Consider the following 20,368-nt stretch of genomic DNA (forward strand, 5'->3'; position numbering starts at 1 on the left):
AGCTCCAACAGACAACTGCATGCTCCAAGCTCAGCACTACTGTGACCTAACGCCACCTACACGCTTCTATCGTGCATAAGCTTATAGAAAGCTTAGAGGGTGGTGAAAGTGTGTGCACAAGGTAGTATTAAGTATGCAATACAATGCCATAAATCATATAATATCAAAATAAGCAGAAATACTGACAAGATCATGAATCATACGATATCAGAGTAAGCGAAAATATACTAATAAGTCCATGAGTGCCATCAGCCATACCAAGGCTATGCGATGCAAAACATGAATGCTAACGACCATATCAATGCAAAAACATGGCAACCCAAAATGCTAAATGCTGTGGATGAAATGCAATATGCGGTGCAGATGAAATGACCAAGCTGGAGTGAAGTCAGGATGATAGTACGTAGTATCGCAGACTATGAGGTCCATCATAAGGGACTTCAATCCAAACTAGTCCCATACCTGAATTTGGATAGCCAGACTCAATGTAGTAGACTCCTAATCTCAAGTTAGTCGTGCGCCCCAACCTAAATCCTTGCTATTATGAAGGTACACAACAATTAGTTACGCACCACCAGCCCGAGTAGATAGCAAATGAATGAATGAATGAGTATGCAACTCCTACTCAATAAGTCCACAATCAGTACGGTTTCTCTCTGAGAAATCACTGGGGTCTAGTACACTCTGAACCATATTGCCGCCCTATCGCACGCAACAAGGTGAGTGAAAGAGACCTCACTATCCGCTTGCCAATATCGGGCTCAGCTCGTTGATAGCGGACCCATTCCTTGAGTTCGTCAAACTCAGCATAGCTTTGCCCCCTCCTCTCGGGCAGGTAAGGTTGCACCCCCTTCTAACCAACTACAATACAGTAGGAGGCGCAACCTAATGGTATACGACCCTCATGCGCTCATGCATCCACTCGGTCTAAGCGTTGAAGCAACCTCTGGTACCAAGAGGGTTCTAGAACTTTCACCAAAGGATATCTATAGCACCCCACATAGAACATATTTTTGGTGTCTCATCTGGCCATCCACGATATGCCTGTGGAGGTTATGGCCCTAATGTTGCTATGGCATACGGTAATCATAATCACACAATGCGAGATACATGAGTCACACAGTCCAATCATGCATCAATCCTGCACATACCGTGTGCTCATGTAGGGTAACTCCCCCCATCAGGGAGTCCCATGAACAACCTACCCTATGACATATGCAATGGTCATCCACATCTTATAACAAATATACAGATAATGTGTATGGGTATGTATTATGATGCTATGTTATCACATACTCATAATCGGTATCGATAACCAACATCGATAATCAGCTTCTTAAAGGGCCTAAGGGAAGGTCACAATGAGGATATTTAACCATCATTGCCCATCAATGTGGACATTTAACCAACATTGCTCTCAAGGAGTGGCCCACATAGAGCCAAACATATAGTGGGCCCATAACATCACACAAGGGCCTAATATACATCACACTAGGCCATAAATACATCACATCGAGCCTCATCAATGGCTACAATTACATCACAACAAGCCCCATACAATCGCAATAAGCCACATACAATCACAATGGGCCACATACAAGTCTCAATGGGCGACCTACAATCATAATGGGCCACATATAATCTCAATGGGCCTTACACAAGGGTCTCATACATCAAGCGGGCCACATCGCATGGGCCTTATACATCACATTGGGCCTCATCATATGGGTCTAATACACATCACTATGGGCCGCATCACATGGGCCTAATACACATCACTATGGGCCACTCACACAGGCCTAATACACATCACTACGGGCCGCATCACATGGGCCTAACACTCATCACTATGGCCCACATCACATGGGCCTAACACACATCACTATGGGCCACATCACATGGGCCTAATATACATCACTATGGGCCTCTCACACGGGCCTAATACACATCACTATGGGACGCATCACATGGGCCTAACACTCATCACTATGGGCCACATAACATGGGCCTAACACACACCACTATAGGCCGTTCACACGAGCCTAACACACATCACTATGGGCTGCATCACATGAGCCTAATACACATCACTATAGGCCAGTCACACGGGCCTAACACACATCACTATGGGCCGTATACACATCACTATAGGCCACTCACACGGGCCTAATACACATCACTATGGGTTGCATCACATGGGCCTAACACTCATTGCTATGAGCCACATCACATGGGCCTAACACACACCACTATGGGCCACTCACATGGGCCTAACACACATCACTATAGGCTGCATCGCATGGGCCTAATACACATCACTATAGGCCTCTCACACGGGCCTAATACACATCACTATGGGACGCATCACATGGGCCTAACACTCATCGCTATGGGCCACAACACATGGGCCTAACACACACATCACTATGGACCACATCACATGGGCCTAATACACATCACTATAGGCCGCAACCCATGGGCCTCAAATACATCACGATGGGCCTCATACGAGGGCTGCATTTCATTAAGTGGGCTGCATTGTGTGGGCCTCGTATACAACACATCGTTCAAACATAGTCCATGTAAATCAGCGTTGTCCATACATTATCCAGCACCATCTAGCACAATCTAGACGATCTGGATATAAAACACATACATTAGGGTGGTGGCTCCACGTCCTCAAACGGGTGGACGGTTGGATGCAACACATATGCAAACTAGGTGGGCCCCACCCCTCACACATGCAACACGTGTGGGGTGGGCCTACAGCTATCAAAACAGATGGCCAGCGTAGATAAAATACATAAATCATGGTGGGTCCACGCAACACTTGCTGACGTCCAGCAAGTTGCTGGTGTGAGATGCACCAGCTAATCCACTTCATCAGGTGGGTCCTACATGGGGCCCACCATATACAAATATATATATATATCTAGTCCAGCATGTCCAACGTCCAGACATTAGACGTTTGGATGGACGGTATAGATATAACATATGCATTGTGGTGGGGTCCACTGTCTTGGCCAATGGACGGCTGGATGAAACCATACATCATGGTGGCCCACGGAGCTGCGGGTGTTGCACGTGCAGCAGCTACTGGCAACGGCTACTGGCCTACCATCATAACAGATGGTCGGTGGGGATTTTAGCAGTGGGTCCCACCCACCCAGTGTGTTGGACATTGTGGATCCAAATCATGCATCATGTGGGCCACGTCCAGATACTGGAGCATCTGGACGGCCTATATATCACACGCATCACGCTGGGGTCCATGTCTAGTACTGTTTGGATGGTGGACGGCCAGGATAAAATACATATATCTTATGGGTCCCATGGGCTGGGTAGCCATGGATACAACACATACGCCAGTGGGCTCCATCGTGGATGGACGGTGTGGATGATACACATATGTCACGGTGGGTCTCACCGTCTAAGTTGTTGGATGGTGTGGATACACCACATACATCAAAGTGGGCTCCATCTTGATGGATTGCGTGGATATATCACACACATTAGGTGGGCCACACGACATCAAAGGGAGAGAGAGAGAGAGAGAGAGAGAGAGAGAGAGAGAGAGAGAGACGTGAGAAAGGGAGGGACCCCACCACTATGGGCCCTCCTTATACAATGCATACATCAAGATGGGTCCCACCAATGTGGGCCCTTAAATCACAAAAAGGTAAATACAAGATCAGCCACCATCCATCTCCTCTTCCTTCTTCCGCTAATGCGATCTAGAGCTCCAAGGGATGCAATTCAACGGTCGAGATGGACTTTGGATGGTGGAGATGGGAGGTAGGAAGGTGAGCCACACTAGCTTCTCTCATGGAAGCTTGGACGTGGGTTACTTGGAGAATAAGGGAGAGAGAGATGAGAGAGAGAGAGAGGTTGTAAGAGAGAGAGAGGGATGGGTGAGTGATGGGGTGTGATGGGTGAGTGAGTAATGGGTGTGCTTGGTTGTATGTAACACCCCGAACTTTCTAGTGCTTGGGTGTTACCATGTAATCTAGTTTAGTATGAATGCAAACCTAACCTACTTAAATATTCATGTACATTACAGCTCCCATCCATATGTTGACCTATTCGACCATTGATATTCAAGATGAGCCATCACATCATTAGCACAACATGTCGTTAGGACTTTGATCACCTCGATAGATGAATCGAACCATCCAGAAATATATTTAATAAATAAATATATATATATATATATACATATATATATATTTATTAATTGTTATAAATTCTACACAAACACAGATCAAAAGGAATATGGATGTATTTTAATGATTTAATTACCAATTAAATAATGTTGAAAATGTATTGAAATAGAGTGATGTGTATGTACTTAATGTATGAAAAATATTACGAAAATAATATTATAATAAATAAACAAAATGAATAATAATTTTACAACATATGATTGAATTATAAATATTAGTGTAGTATTAAGTATCTTTTATAAATACGTATACAAAAATTATTAGATAATTTAATAAAGTCGTATATTACTTAACAAGACAATTTTAAATATAGTGTTGTACAATTTCCAATTCATACATTTGTATAGTGCCATATTGTATATTATAAATCATACACTAGAAAATGTATGGCCAATAGCATGTAAATAGCAGTATGTTAATATTTAAATTATACTTATATAAGTGTAAATTGTTTTAATTAAGGTAACTATAAGTAATGCATAATAGTGATAAATTTTATATTAATTGGCCAGAAATACAGGATGGAAGCCTCACAAATGGCCCATTTGGATCTTTTAACGATTGACGTCCAACTTCAAAATCATCCGACCATTGGATCGACGAGAAACCCCCATTAAGACTACAAATCACGTGGTAGGCCCCACTTAGGCATTTCCTCAGCTCGATCCTTGGTCAAGGACCCCGAATAAGGCCTTCCTAGATGAATGGACGGTGTGGATTTCGCACAAACATCACCCCGAGGCCCACATTAGGGTGAATGTGCACCGCTGCTAAAGCACCTGCGGTGCACTGAATGACCCAGCTCAGTCAAACGGGTCTGACCCGGTCTGCCCAAAAGAAGAGGAGTTCTCCCTCTCCCTTCGTTTATAGCAGCGGATGGACGAGCGTCCGTTTTCTTGATCCATGGCCCACCCACATTGTCCATCTGGATGATCCAAACTATCCATCTAACGGAGGACACACATGAGATCAAAACTCTTAAGTTTCAAGTGATTCAATGCATGTGCATGCACTCGATTCTGGGTGCAAACAAGCCCCAAAAAGATGAAAACTCTGAAAATGGAAACCGTTACAGCCTGCTGGCACGATCCACGTGCCTCTCCCCTTTCCAATCCCAACCTCCATCATCCAGGAGTGATCCTAGCCCTTCAAGCTAGGTTTCCTCTACATGAAGAGAATAAGAGAGAGAGTGAGGACTGTTTTCTTCATTCCATTGAACCCACCAGAGAACGGAGTTGGAGCTCCACTCCGACTATCCTCCAAGCCCCATGTGGTCCATACAGACCTTCTGCAAGAGGTAGATTGAAGAAAAATTGTCTGGGCAAGATTCCGCCATTGACAACCATGTTGTCTTCACCGAACCGCTGGCTCGCTTGGACTCAGTTAAACCGAGTCCTAAGCTTGTTAGACACATTGGAGAGGAAGAAAAAGAAGAGAGAAGAAAGAAGAAAGAAATGAGGAAGAAGAAGGACAAGGGGGAGGTTCAGGTGGTGGTGCGGCACCACATTAGGCCGAGTCGCGAACGCGACTCAGGCTGAGTTCGGTCTGAGCTAGCTAGGCCAAGTTTGCATCCATTGTTGGATGTTTCCAGTAGTAAGTTAGAAGAAAAAGAAGGGAGGAAAAGGCAACAGGGAAGGAGAAGAAGATGAGAGAGAATGGCGAGAGAGGGAGTGGCTGTCGGGTTGAGCTCAACCGAGCCGAGTTGGGCTGAGTCAGGCTAAACTCAACACCCACGCTGGACATTTCCAGCAGAGAGAGAGAGAGAGAGAGAGAGAGAGAGAGAGAGAGAGAGAACAAGAAAGAAAAGGAAGGAAAGAAATAGAGAGCAGGGAAGAGAGGAGAGAAGAAAAGAAAAGAGAAGAATGAGGAGGCAGGTGCGACTGTTGCACCACCTGACTTGACTCGCTATAAAAGCAATGGTTGGCGGGTTTGAAACCAAGTCCAGGCTCAGTTGAGTGTGGGCCTAGATGTTTCTAGCCGGCCTTAGTTGAAGGGAGATTGGGAGAGAGGGAGAGAAAGAGAAGAGGGGGCTGAGGATGTTGGGACGAGTTGAGGAGCTCGACCTGCTGCCGAGTTAACTCACGAACTCGGGGCGAGTCGCTGACTCGGTTGAAGTTCTGGGTAGGACTAGTTCGGTCCATGTCACCTCAGGGAAAAGAGAGAGAAGAAGAGAATAAAGAAGAAGAAATAAAAGGAAGAAAGATGAGTGGGAAGGAAAGAAGAAGTGCGACGGATGTGTCCACTCGACTCAACCTTCCGAGTTAACTCGCTGGACCACACCCAACTTCCGTTAAGGTATAAAATCCTCCACCCTCTTGTGTTGTGAATTACTTTTAATTATTTAATTAAATGTTATAGCTATTAAACTTGCATTTCTCAAACCTTGACCTTAAGTGAGAGTGTGGGTCAAAGTCCACTAGATGATGTGATCAAAACCCTAACTATAGGATAAGTTGTAGGTAGAAGTTCATTAGATAGCATAGTTAAGACCCTAACTATCATGAAGACTAAGCATGAATAGCCACTAACATGTCACGTACATTAGTATTAGAAGTGATAAACAAAACTATGATTATTAGACATCTACATTTTATTTATTATCCTTAAATATTAGCATGCATAGATTCATTGTCGATAACCATTAGTCTCACCACTTTCTTTATGGGACTAGTATAATCCTTGTTAATATGAGTATTGTTATTAATCCTTGTTATATTATTATTAGTAGAAATTTTGTTAGTGTTACTTGCATTATTTAAGAAATTATTAGACATAGGAATGATAGGTAATATCGGTATATCTACATACGAACTTGCAAACCATCATTATTAATATTGATGGATTAATACTCCTATTACGAATATTATTCGATTCACTATACAATAATAATAATAATAATAATATTAACAATTTAGGATTCAATTCTTAGAATCTAAACTTAAGACCAAACCCTAGGATGAAGCCCTAACTCTATACCAAAACCCTAAAAGTAATCCAAACCCTAGGTAGTGTGTAGAACTTGGATCTAATTGTACAAGTTCCTGATTTATGATAAGGATTGATTCTAAGGAAACACACATTCTCTAGCAACACTAGTAGGCGGTTCAAAGTATAAGGTGATGATTCTTCCCCTTGAGCTTTCCATTTTCCCATTAGCTTAAGTTATACTTTTTATTTTAATTTATAATTGATATCTCTATTTCATAGTCACATGTGTTAATTGTTGGAATTAAATTGTTACATTGCATGTTTAATGTTTATCTTGCATATTTATTCATGCTTGTGGATTATTTATGGATTTCTTATGGAACTTAAACTGGTACATTAGTGGGGAAACCCCCACCTATAAATGTACACCCATACTTGGGATGTAACCCTACAGGTTGTGATTGTAATGGACCTTCGACTTAGTGGCTATTGAATGGTGGTCTAAACTGACCATTGATGTGGGCCTACCATCCAGGGGTTGTTGTCAAGTGGTCTTCAAGGATGGTCTTTTATCACATGGTTCTAATACTCGCCCTATGTGGCCTACTTTGATATCACCCTATGTGGCTTTGTTCTAGTATTTTTTCTATACGGGTTCGATCTTTTATACTGTGCAACCATGCGATGGTAAGCCCCATATACTGTAATATGATTGGCCACTAGTCGATGGGTTTCCATTAAACATCCTAAGATGGTAGTCTCCTGGGCCAAAGATGATGGTCATGGGACACTATGCCCGAGCCGTCGGCTTATGCTAGGCCATGTGCTCCCCGTAGTGACCTTTGAGCTTATTTAAATTGGCTGGTTATAAATGGACTAATAATGACTTGGCTAATCATACATACATGATATATTTACGATGGCTTGGATCATTATGCCCATGCGATTACGCTAAGTGTTGCACTAATGACCAGTCATTCGATTTATGATAATGACTTAGATCATCATGCCCATGCAATTACGCTGAGTGTTGCACTGATGACCAGTCATATTCATGGGTGACGAGCCCAATGCTTGTCTGGATGTTTTACCGGGGGCACAGACCGTCTGGATGTTTTACCTAGGTCGATGATTGCATGGGTGACGACTCTAATATCCGTCTGGATGTTTTACTCGGGACAATGATTGCATTCATGCATCCATGCATCTAATAAGACTGCATTTACTTTGTTTTGGTTGTCTGGATGTTTTATATTATTTCTTACCTAATGCGGTGGTGTGTAATCTTGAGAAAAATTCACACTAAGTTAGCCACTCATCCATTAAATATATAACTGTACAGGTAGCACAAGTGGCCTAGGTGAAATTCATGTTTATATTGATGAGGAGTAAGCTATACTTGATAGGGATGCATGATTGTAATTACTAAGGGTTGCTACAGGATTTCATATCACAAATTTGTTGTAATTTACTTTATTTCACATGCAATTTTATTTCATTTTGTAATTGGAAGAATGGGGACATTGGTTTGTATAAGTCATTATGGGCAGCTCTTGTATATTTTAAATGAAATTTAAAAGTTTCCTTTATATTGATTTGTCCATTCTACACTCATCTGCTTACTCTGATAGTTGAAAAAAATATACTTGAATTTAACCATCCTTTAAGGTTAACACTTGGGTTTTTGGGAGATGAGTTGTATACTCGGGTTTTGAAAATTTGGGGCGTTACATTGTAAGAGAAAGTTGACTTTGGGGAGGGTGGTTGTACTTAAGGATGGGTGTGAGTGATAGGAGTGATGTGTATTTGATTGATCGATTTGACATGTTCTCTTGGGTTTTGCAAAGCGCGGCGTTTTCCTCGAACTGAACGCGGGCCCACATCTCCTGGACCGGGTGTCACCTCAGCTCGTAATACGTGGCATCGAAACCGTGGTGATGGCACGGTCGCTAGGGTACAAGTCTCGGGTCGAGCTGACTCTGAAATACGGGATACAACTCAGGATCGAGCGCAATTGCTATCTACGCATCGCGGGTCATCAGAATTTGACCGGGAGGACCATGGAAGCCTACAGAATGGTACAGGTTAGGATACAGGTCTTACAAATGCCGTCAACCTCATATAGGCCATATAAATATAGAAACGTAGCAACCTAGAATACCATATGCTGTGGATGTGATGCAATATGCGGTGCGAATGAAATGACCAAGCTGGAGTATGAAGTCAGGATGATAGTACATAATATCGCTGGATACGGAGTTCATCATAAGGGACTTCTATCCAAACCAGTCCAATACCTAAATTTGTATAGATAGACTCAATGTGGTAAACTCCTGCCCTCAAGTTAGTCGCGCGCCTCAACCGAAATCCTGGTTATTGCCAAGGTACACATAACAATTAGTTGCGCACCACCAGCCCGAGTGGATAGTGAATGAATGAATGAATGAGTAAAATGCTGAGTATGCAACTCCTGCTCAATAAGTCCACGTATCAGTACTGTACATTTCTGGGATCATCACCAGGGTCTAGTACACTCTACACTCGATCGACGCCCACTGGACGCGCGACCATATAAGTGGAAGAGACCTCATATCCGCATGTCCAGTAGTCGACCAATATCTACCCGATATGTCGATAGTGGACCCATTTACGAGCTAGTCAAAATCAACCTAGGTATGCCCTTACCCTCAGGCGGGTAAGGCCACACCCCCTTCCAAATGACTACGACAGAGTAGAAGATGCAACTACTGGTATTCGGCACTCAGGCGCTCATGTATCCACTCAGTCTAGACGTTGGAGCATCTCCTAGCCAAGGAGGTTTAGGAATTTTCACCCAGGGACATCTATGGCGCCCGTATGGTAGAACTAAACATTATCAGTGTCCTATCTAGCCATCCACAATGTGCCTGTGGAGGCTACAACCCTCATATCGCTAGGGTGTACAGTAGTCATATCATAAAATGCGAGATGCATGAGTCATACCATCTAGTCATCATCAAACTTGTGCGTATCGTGTGCTCATGTTGGACGACTCTGCCTATCAGGGAGTCCCATAAATAAACTGCCCTGTGGCATATGCAATAGTCATCCACATCTCATAACAAACATACAGATGATGCGTATGGGTATGTATCATGATGTTATGCTATCACATACTCATAATCGGTATCGATAACCGGCATCGATAATCAGCATCAATAATCAACCTCAAAAATCGGCCTCACAAAAGGCCTAAGGGAAGGCCACAATGTGGACATTTAACCATCATTGCCCATCAATGTGGACATTTAACCAACATCACTCCCAAGGAGTGGCCTTCATAGGGCCAAACATATAGTGGGGCCCATGGCCCCATACAAAGGCCTAATATACACCACAATGGGCCTCACTTAAGGGCCACATATACATCAGGTCGGGCCTCATCAAACGGGCCGCATATGCATCACATTGGGCCTCACCAAATGGGTCGAATATACATCATGTTGGGCCACGTACAAGGGCCACAAATACATTATATTGGGCATCATCACTTGGGCCACAATTACATCACAATGGGCCTCCTCACATGGCCTATATATACATCATATCGGGCCTCATCATATGGGCCTCAAACATATCATAATGAGCTGCATCTCATGGGCCTATATACCTCAAGGTGGGCCGCAACACATGGGCCGCACCATAAATGGAGGCGGATCAAAAGATCATCTGGACCATACCACAAATAACAGTGGAGATAATGATTTACACTGTTTAAAATTTACGGGCCCACCATTATGTTTATTTTTCATCTAATCTGATTATAAGGTCACAAAAACCTGACTTAAGAGGAAAAACAAATTCCATACTGATCCAAAACTTCTATGACCCCAAAAAGGATTTCAATGGTGGACGTTCAATCCCCTCACTGATTTATTTGCGGTGTGGTCCACCTGATAATTAGATCTGTCTCATTTTTAGTCTCGTGCCTTAAGATGAGCTCACGAGATGGATGGACGGTTTGGATGTGTCACATACATCAAGGAAGGCCCGGCAGGTGGGTGGCGTGGATGAAATACATACATCAACGGTGTGTACCACCGTCCATCTGCTCGATGGTGGATACAAAACATACATTAGGTGGGTCTCACGCGTCAGGGATGGACGGAGAAGATAAAACACTTACATTACAATGAAGGCCCACTAGGTGAACGGTCTGGATGTTCAGGTAGGGCCTACACAGCACCATCCAGCAACTAGATGGTACAGATACAAACATACATCATGGTGAGGTCCACACGTTTAGAGATTGTGTAAGACCCGTATCCTAACCCGTATTGTTCTATAAACTTCCGCGGTCCTCCCAGTTGAATTTCGACGACCCGCGACGCGTAGATAGCATTGGCGCACGCTCTTGAGTCACATTCTGTAAACCCTAGCCGACTCAAAACGAGACCTATGTCATTGCGACCGCGCCGTCGTCGCGGTTCCGACGACGTGTCTTGTGCGTCAATGCGATGCTCAGATTATGAGATCCGGCCCGTGCATTATTTAGGTTATTGATCACTTGATCGTGGGACCCACCTGCCCTTATTGTTGTACTTCCCTAAAAAAAATAAAAAAAAATAATAATTACTATGATGTCACCATAGGGGTGACATCACCCTACCCTACCTTAGCCATAACTCATAAATAACCACCCATTCCCTTTTCCCCATAAGTCAACTCATTAATTACCTATAAACCATCACCTCTCTCTCTCTCCTATCTCTCTCTCCCTCCCTCTTTCTTCCTCACTCTCCATTGCAAAAGCCATGGACGTCCAACCATCCCAAAAATCCAACCACCATCTACCTTAGATCCCCACCAATCCAACCTCTAGATTGTCATCTTCACCGTTGATAGAGCTTCATAGAAGCATTGGAGTATATGGGAAGAAGAAAAAGAGTAAAGTGGGTGCCTCTATTCTTCTCCCTCTCTTTCCATCTCTCTCTTTCACTTTTGTTGTGTGTGACGATGTGGCGGTGTGGCCCACTCGGATGTACCCCACTTGATGTATGTTTTATCCAACCGTTCAAACCATTTGGACCCCACCTTAGGGAGATGGGAAAACACAAATATCAAGTTGGTCCAAATCAAGTGGGCCACGTCCACGTGTGACCCACCAGCCATCTCCATGGTTCCCACATGTGGGACCCACGTTACTCATATGCTGTATGCAAACCGTCCAGCGTCCTTGGACGCTGGACGTGTGTGAGAAGTGAAGAGTGAAGTGATTTATATATATAAAAAATGTGTTGGTTTGATTTAAAACAAAAACTTTAGAAGGACCACTCATACAAGCCCTGCCTCAATGTATGAGTTTAATCTACGCCATCCATCCTATCTCTTAGATCATTTTAAGCGTTAAGCCGAAAAATGAGGTTAATCTGACTCTCAGACGGGCCCTAACATAGCAAACAGTGTGCCTACCACTGAAACCCACTCTGTTGATTTGATGCACTGACAATATAGTGAATATTGGACTTGTTTGGTCCGTCTCGGGCCATGGGATACAATGGATGGTGCGGATCTACTTGATGCGGGCCACACATGTGAAAAACCAGGGAAAAACCAAATTTTCAAAAAAAAAAAAAAAACAAAGCAGATACGTACGCAGCACCTGCTGCCGCTGACAGCGCAGCAGGCGCAGCAAGCGCTGGGACGGTCTCTGGCCGACCGTGGGACCATAGAAGTGAGCCCCACCGTGATGTGTTTTTAGAATCCACACCGTCCATTCTATAGGCCCCTATGGCACTGGGCCTCCCCCCAAATATCGGCCCCATCTAAGGCTCAGATGGCCCACATCATAGGAACAATGGTATTGTATGGCTGCCATTGAACTCATTTTCTCTGGGTTCACAGAAGTTTTGGGTGTGTTTTTCCACTTCATTCCAGGTCCGTACGACCTTATCAGCGGGTTGGACGGCAAATAAGCATTACGGTGGGCCCCACATGGGACCCACAGTGATGTACGCGTTTTATTCCTACCGTACAAGCGGACGGTGGAACTCATGTACATGCTAGTGTTTTATTAATGGCATCCAGCAGCTGGTGGACGACGGGTGGACCCCATCTGGCGTATGTGTTTATCCACACCACCGTCCACACCCGGACGGTGGGACCACCCCACGTGTGGGGCTGATGTGAGTACGTGTGTGTGTATATATATATATATTATATTGTATATATTACATATATTATATATATAGATTTTATATTATATTGTTTTATATTATATTATATAATATATACATGATGGTTAGGCCTTCATGGGACCCACCATAGTGCGTGTGTCGCATCTAAGCTGTCCATCCATTTTCAAAGCTCATTTCATGACGTGAGTTAAATAATGAGTTAGATCCATAGCTCATGTGGACCCCGCCCTTAATGCATGTGTTGCATCCAAACCGTCCAACCATTTGGCAAGCTCGTCTTAACAGGCTTGAGACTAACAATAAGTCAGATATAAAGTTCAAGTGGACCCCACCATTTAAGGTAGTGGACAACGACGTCCACCGTTCATAATTTCTAAGGGCCATGGGAGTTTCCTATTAAGCTGATATTTGTTCCACTTCATCTATCATTACGTTAATTCATGAACATGTTGGATGGGAAACATATTTTATGGTGGGCCTTGGGAACTTAAATGGTGGAAATCATTATTACCACTTTTATTTGGGTGTGGCCCATTAGATATACATGGGGGCCATTGGTGTGGCCCATTTAATGTATGTATGACCATGTGAGAAGGCCCACTTTGATGTATTTTGTGGCCCATTTGTCGGGCCCACTTTGATGTATTTTGTGGCCCATTTGTCGGGCCCACTTTGATATATTTTGTGGCCCATTTGTCGGGCCCACTTTGATGTATTTTGTGGTCCATTCGAGGTGCCCACCTTAATGCATGCACTCTATATTCACATCGTCCAGCAGCTACTGGACGGTGGGGCCCTCCTTATTATATGTGTTGAATAAGCGTACCGTCCATATGCAGGGTGGGCCAGTATGATGTATTTATTTATCCTTACCGCCCAAATCTCTGGCCGTGGGATGTGAACCCACGTGACATATGAATTCATTCTATGCAGTCCATCTGTGTGAGGCCCACCTTGATGCATCCGTTGTACACATGGATTCCACATAATATATATGTTTTTATATCCATATTGTCCAACTATTTGGATGGGATGCACCATGATGTATTTTTATCCACGCCATCCAGGGTAGGTACCCCATTATGATATATATATCAAGGTCCATGGGTGAGGCCCATTGAGATGTATTTAAGCCCATTTGGTAGGGCCCATTGTAATGTATTTGGAACCCGTGAGCAGAGCCCACCTCATATGTTCCACCCTAACCGTCCAGGTTGTATAGGGCCAGCCTCGATGTATGTTTTATTCACACCGTCCGTGGGATGTGTGACCCACTAGATGTATGCACTCTATATCCACACTAACCATATGGTGGAGCTCATCTGCTGCATGTGCCGGGTCTACCTATTGTGCATTTGTGCGGCCCATTGATGTAACCCACTTGATGTGCATGAGCCTCATTAGTGCGACTCATTGATGCGGCCCACTTGTTGGATTGACGCCCATTGATGCAGCCCAATGTATCGACCCACCGTGATGCGTAGGCCCACGCACTGCATGTGTAAGGCCCACCTGTGATGACTATTTGAGGCCACATATTGGATATTTGGGCCCACCTTATGTTTGACTCTACATGAGCTACTACTTGGGAGCAATGTTAGTTAAATGTCCACATTAATGGGCAATGACGGTTAAATGTCCTCATTGTAACCTTCCCTTAGGTCTCGTTAGGCCCATTCTCTTCGTGGGTTAACTTAAATAAGTGAGCCCCATTCGCCATAGACAGATGGCTTCGTGCTATCGGATTAATATAACTACGGCCATGAGCCGATCTTTCATTATTGTTGATTAGCTGTCCATTTATGGACCCCGCCTTATTTATACATGTTGATTATCGGTACCGATTATCGAGTGCCGATTCCGAGTATTGAGGCCGAATATCGAGGTCGATTGTTGAGGCCCAATGAAATGTATATGCGGCCCGTATCTGAGGACCGTTGTGATGAGCATTCAGGCCGTGTTTAAGGCCTAATATGATATATATGAGGCCTATGTGATGAGGCCCATTGGGATGCATTTGAGGACCAGGCTATAGAACCCATTATGATGTATGTTAGGCCCATGATAAAGGCCCATCGTGATGTATTCATGGCCCATGATGCATGGCCCATTTGATGTATTCAAGACCCATGTGTAGGGCCCACATGTCATGCATTTGAGACCCATGAGCAGGGCCCACCTGTTGTGTATATGTGTCCCTTGAGTAAGGCCCACTGTGTGGTATATCAGGCCTTTGTTTAGGGTCGTGGGCCCATTATATGTTTGGCTCTATGTGGGCCATTTCTTGGGGACAATATTGGTTAAATATCCACATTGTCGAGGTTGATTGTCGATGCCGATTATTGATACTGGTTATGAGTATGTGACAGCATAGCCTCATGATACATGTCCATATGCATCATCTGCATGTTTGTTATGAGATGTGGTTGATCATTGCATATGTCATTGAGCATATTGTTATGAGACTCCCTGATAGGCGGAGGTTATCTCACATGAGCACGTGGTATGCGTAGGATTGATGCATGACTGGATTGTATTACTCATGCATCTCGCATTATGATTTCTGTACGCCCTAGCGACATCAGGGTCGTAGCCTCCACAGGCGTATCGTGGATGGCCAAATGGGACACCGGAAATGTTTGGTTCTAGCATACGGGCGCCATAGATGTCCCTGGGTGAAAATTCCTAAACCTCCATGGCCAGGAGACGCCCCAACGTCAAGACCGAGTGGATACATGAGCGCCCGAGTGCCGAATACCAGGAGGCCGCGTCTCCCACTGTGTCGTGGTCGGTTGGGAAGGAGGTGTGGCCTTACCCGCCCGAGGGTAGGGGGCAATACTAGGCTGAGTTTGACCAGCTCCTGAATGGGTCCGCTATCGACGTGCCGGATAGGTATTGGCAAACTATTGGCCAGGCGGATAGTGAGGTTTCTTACGCTCACTTGGACTGTACGGCTAGGAGAGCGGCAGTGCCATTTGGAGTGTACTAAACCCCGGTGATGATCCCAGAGATGAACCGTACTGATATGTGGACTTAGTGAGTAGGAGTTGCATACTCATTCATTCATTCATCATTCACTATCCACTCGGGCTGGTGGTGCGCAACTATTTGTTATGTGTACCTTCGCAATGGCCAGGATTTCGGTTGGGGCGCGCGACTAACCTGAGATCAGGAGTTTACCACATTGAGTCTGACCATCCAAATTAGGTATGGGACTAGTTTGGATAGAAGTCCATTGTGATGGACCCCATAGCCTGTGATACTACGTACTACCATACCGACTTCACACTCCAGCATGGTCATTCCATTTGCACTGCATATTGCATTACATCCTCTGCATCTGATATTTGGCTCTCTACGACTCTTCATTTGCATACTGATTTGTATTGTATATTTTAATATTGTATGATTTATGCACTTACCAATATTTCCGCTTACTCTGTTATCGTGTGATTTATGACTTTGTCAGTATTTCTGCTTACTCTGATAAATTCATGATCTGGTCCGTATATCTGTTTATTCTGATATTGTTGGATTTATGGATCACCAGTATTTCTGGTCTTGTATGATGATGGCATTGTATTGAATACTTGACACTTATCTTGTGCACACACTTACACCACCCTCTAAGCTTTCTATAAGCTTATGCATGATAGATGCGTGCAGGAGATGTTAGGTTGCAGCATTGTCGAGCTTGGAGCGTACAACGGTCTTCTGGAGCTTGATTTTCGGTTTATGTATTTTTCTTTCAGCATTGTACTCAAATGATTATATTAGTGGATATGTGATGATGATGATGTTGTCTTTGTGATTTGGGTATGCTTGTGGTTATGCTTATTATGAGTTGAATGTACAAAAAAAAAAAATCCTCCTTGTAGCATCCTAGGATCGGAATCTGGCGTATGAACCCAAGAAGCCGAGAATAGGGTACTACGGAGGCTGTCAGCACCAAATTCAGTGATCGAAAATTTTGTGAATCCGGTTTCCGAGTTTGGGGCGTGACAGATTGGATGGTGTGGATATCTCACATGCATCATGTGGGACCCACGTATGTGGACAGCACACATGTCAGGTGGGGTGCATGGCCGAATGGCAAGGATGATCAGATACATCACGGTGGAGACACACCCCATCACTACCATGGACGATGTGGATAAGAACATATACATCAAGGTGGGTCCCATCCCCACACGTGTAGGGTGGGCCATGTCCAAACAGATGGATAGTGTGGGATATAAAAAATATATATAGGTGGGTTCCACTGTCCTAGCCAATGGACGGCTGGATGAAATAATACATCACATGGGATCCCACACCCCACGTCCAAATGGACGTTGTGGATGCAACCCATATGGCAAGTGGGTCTCACATGTCCCACGTGGACAGACAGTGTGGATGGAATCCACAGGACTTACTGACGTCAATCATCAGTAGCTTTGCTGCAGGGTAATGTACACCAGCCAATCAACTAGGTGGGTCCCACGTATGGCCCACCAGATATACCTATATGGTATATTATATTATATTATATTATATTATATATTATTTCATTCTTATATATATATATATATATATATATATATATATATTTATATCTATATATATATATATAAACAACCATAGGTACCTCTTATTTCCTGGACGGCAGTCCAGCAGTATGCTACAGATGGACTGCCCGGATGAATCACATGCTCACGGTGGGTCCCACTTAGACGCGGGTCACCCAGGGAGTGGCCGACCCCCATCCTCTCCCAAACAGGTGGACCGTGAAGAAAAAACAAATACATTGAGGTGGACCAGCGGCTAGGCAAACCCCTGCCCGCTAGATCTGACCATTCTTTGGCTCATGCCCAAAATGATCTTTCCATGGATGGTGTGGGTAAAATACATGCATCATAGGTGGGCCATGCAATCAGGGGGGAGAGAGAGAGAGAGAGAGAGAGAGAGAGAGAGAGAGAGAGAGAGAGAGACGGTGTAGTGGAGGGAACCCGCCACTATGGGTCTCTCTTTGTTAGAACAAATACATCAAAATGGGTCCCATCACAAGTGGGCCATACATAAAAATCAAGATCTAAGGCTATGATCACCCACCAATTTCCACTTCTTTAGGCTCCATGGACTCCTTAGCTCCTAGGATTCAACTTTAATGGAAGATGATGGAGATTGAATGGCTAGGATGAGAGATGAGAAGGGTAGGAAGTGGGCCACACAAAGCTCTCCTTACTCTCGTTAGAGCTTGGACGTCCACTCTTCTTGCTTGCTTGGGAGTGAAGAGAGAAATGAGAGAGTGATGGGAGTTGTAAGGATGGATAATATGGAGTGTATGGGTGAGGGATGGGGCTTGTTGACTTTTTGGGCATGAGATGAGATGGGGTATGGGTAGCATTGCCTTGTTGGCATGAAAGGTATGGGAGAGGTAAGGGCTTAGTTGACTTGGTGGAAAGTGAGAGTATGGGTAGAGATTCTATTCTCAAATAGAAATCTTCATGCACTACCAGAAAATGATCAAAGGCTACAGACTAAGCCAGTTTTTAGCTACGAATATAGACCGTAGCTAGAAAGCTACGACTTAAAACCGTAGCTAAAAATGCCCAAACCGTAGCTAAAAGCTACCTCCTCCACACGTTTATACAACCTTGGATAGCCCCATAAGGGACTTTACGAGGCCCATTAAAATGTGTCCTCCATCTAATACGTCTATCCATTTTTAAAGAGCATGTTAGGGTAAGTGCCCAAAAAAGGAAGTATATTGAAAGCTCAAGTGGAGGGCACGGTAGGAAACAGTGGAGATTAATACGTACCATTGATCGATGGTGTGGTTCAATTAGACCTTCGATTTACCTAGATGTTGGGGTCATTCCCTATAAAAAAATTATAAAATTAATTGACGGAGTGGATATATTGATTGCATCTCGATGGACCCCACAAAGCCCTTGACAAGGCTATCCATCTAGAACCCATCAGATGTGCATACGCGGAGGGCCGGTTACAGATGGTACAATGGCTACGGTCAACTGGGCTTTTAGCTACAGTTTAAGACCGTAGCAGGACCATAATGGGTGAAAATGCGAAAAACCACGGGGCCTTTTTCTTTTCCCCCTCTCACGAGACGTTTCATTTCCCACCTCCATCCCTTTCTCTCTCACGAAACCTTCATACACATGGAATAAAACCCCATTCTCTCACGTTCGTCCCTCTCTCTCTCTCTCTCTCTCTCTCTCTCTCTCTCTCTCTCTCTCTCTCTCTCTCTCGATCTCCCCTCTCAAGAACTCCTCTTCTCTCCCTAACCATCCCATCTCACTCGATCTCACGAAGAGTTGCCTCTCTCACGCCATAATCCATGTCCATTTTAGGCATGCAAGACCGATTTTCTTTTTTCTCTTTTGAATATTCATATTTTTGTCTTTTATTTTGTGGAATTGGATTGGGGGTTTCTCATGCAATGTGGTGTCCAATGAATTAATGAGCTTAATTTTATTAACAAAAAATGGCCAGGCATCCAATGGACAGGCTTATTCTGTGCAACAATGCCAGTTAGGAACATTGATCAGTGGATCATCGCTATTGAATGGCCAAGTCCCACTAATCAAACATATTAGAGACATTACTCTGAGCTTTTGGTGTCTTAGAACTAATGGTGGACCTAGAATGTTTGATTTTCTACATTTAGTGGAGAAATATTATGTATTTGGGTTATTTTTACTCTGTTTTTTGGCTATTGCTATTAAACTTCCCTAGGTGAACAAGGACCATTACAGATTTTCATTTTTTCTGTATGTCATCATCTAACCATGATCAGATTATATGAGTCTTCCAACTATTTTTTTTGTGGTGAAAGATGAAAATAACGTTAGGACTGAAAGATGAAAAGAAATGGGGTTTGGTTAGGGGAACTGCTAGATTGTATAGGTGAACATAATGGTGTTCAAGTGTCCCGATTAGTGTTGCAAATGCCTAAAACCTTACTTCCTTGAGACCATGATTTCTACCATGTGCAAGCAGAAATCTGTGTTGGGGTTGGCATTGAAACCACCATCTTTC

Source organism: Magnolia sinica, unplaced genomic scaffold (assembly GCF_029962835.1).
Source record: "Magnolia sinica isolate HGM2019 unplaced genomic scaffold, MsV1 ctg405, whole genome shotgun sequence".
NCBI classification, from domain to species: domain Eukaryota; kingdom Viridiplantae; phylum Streptophyta; class Magnoliopsida; order Magnoliales; family Magnoliaceae; genus Magnolia; species Magnolia sinica.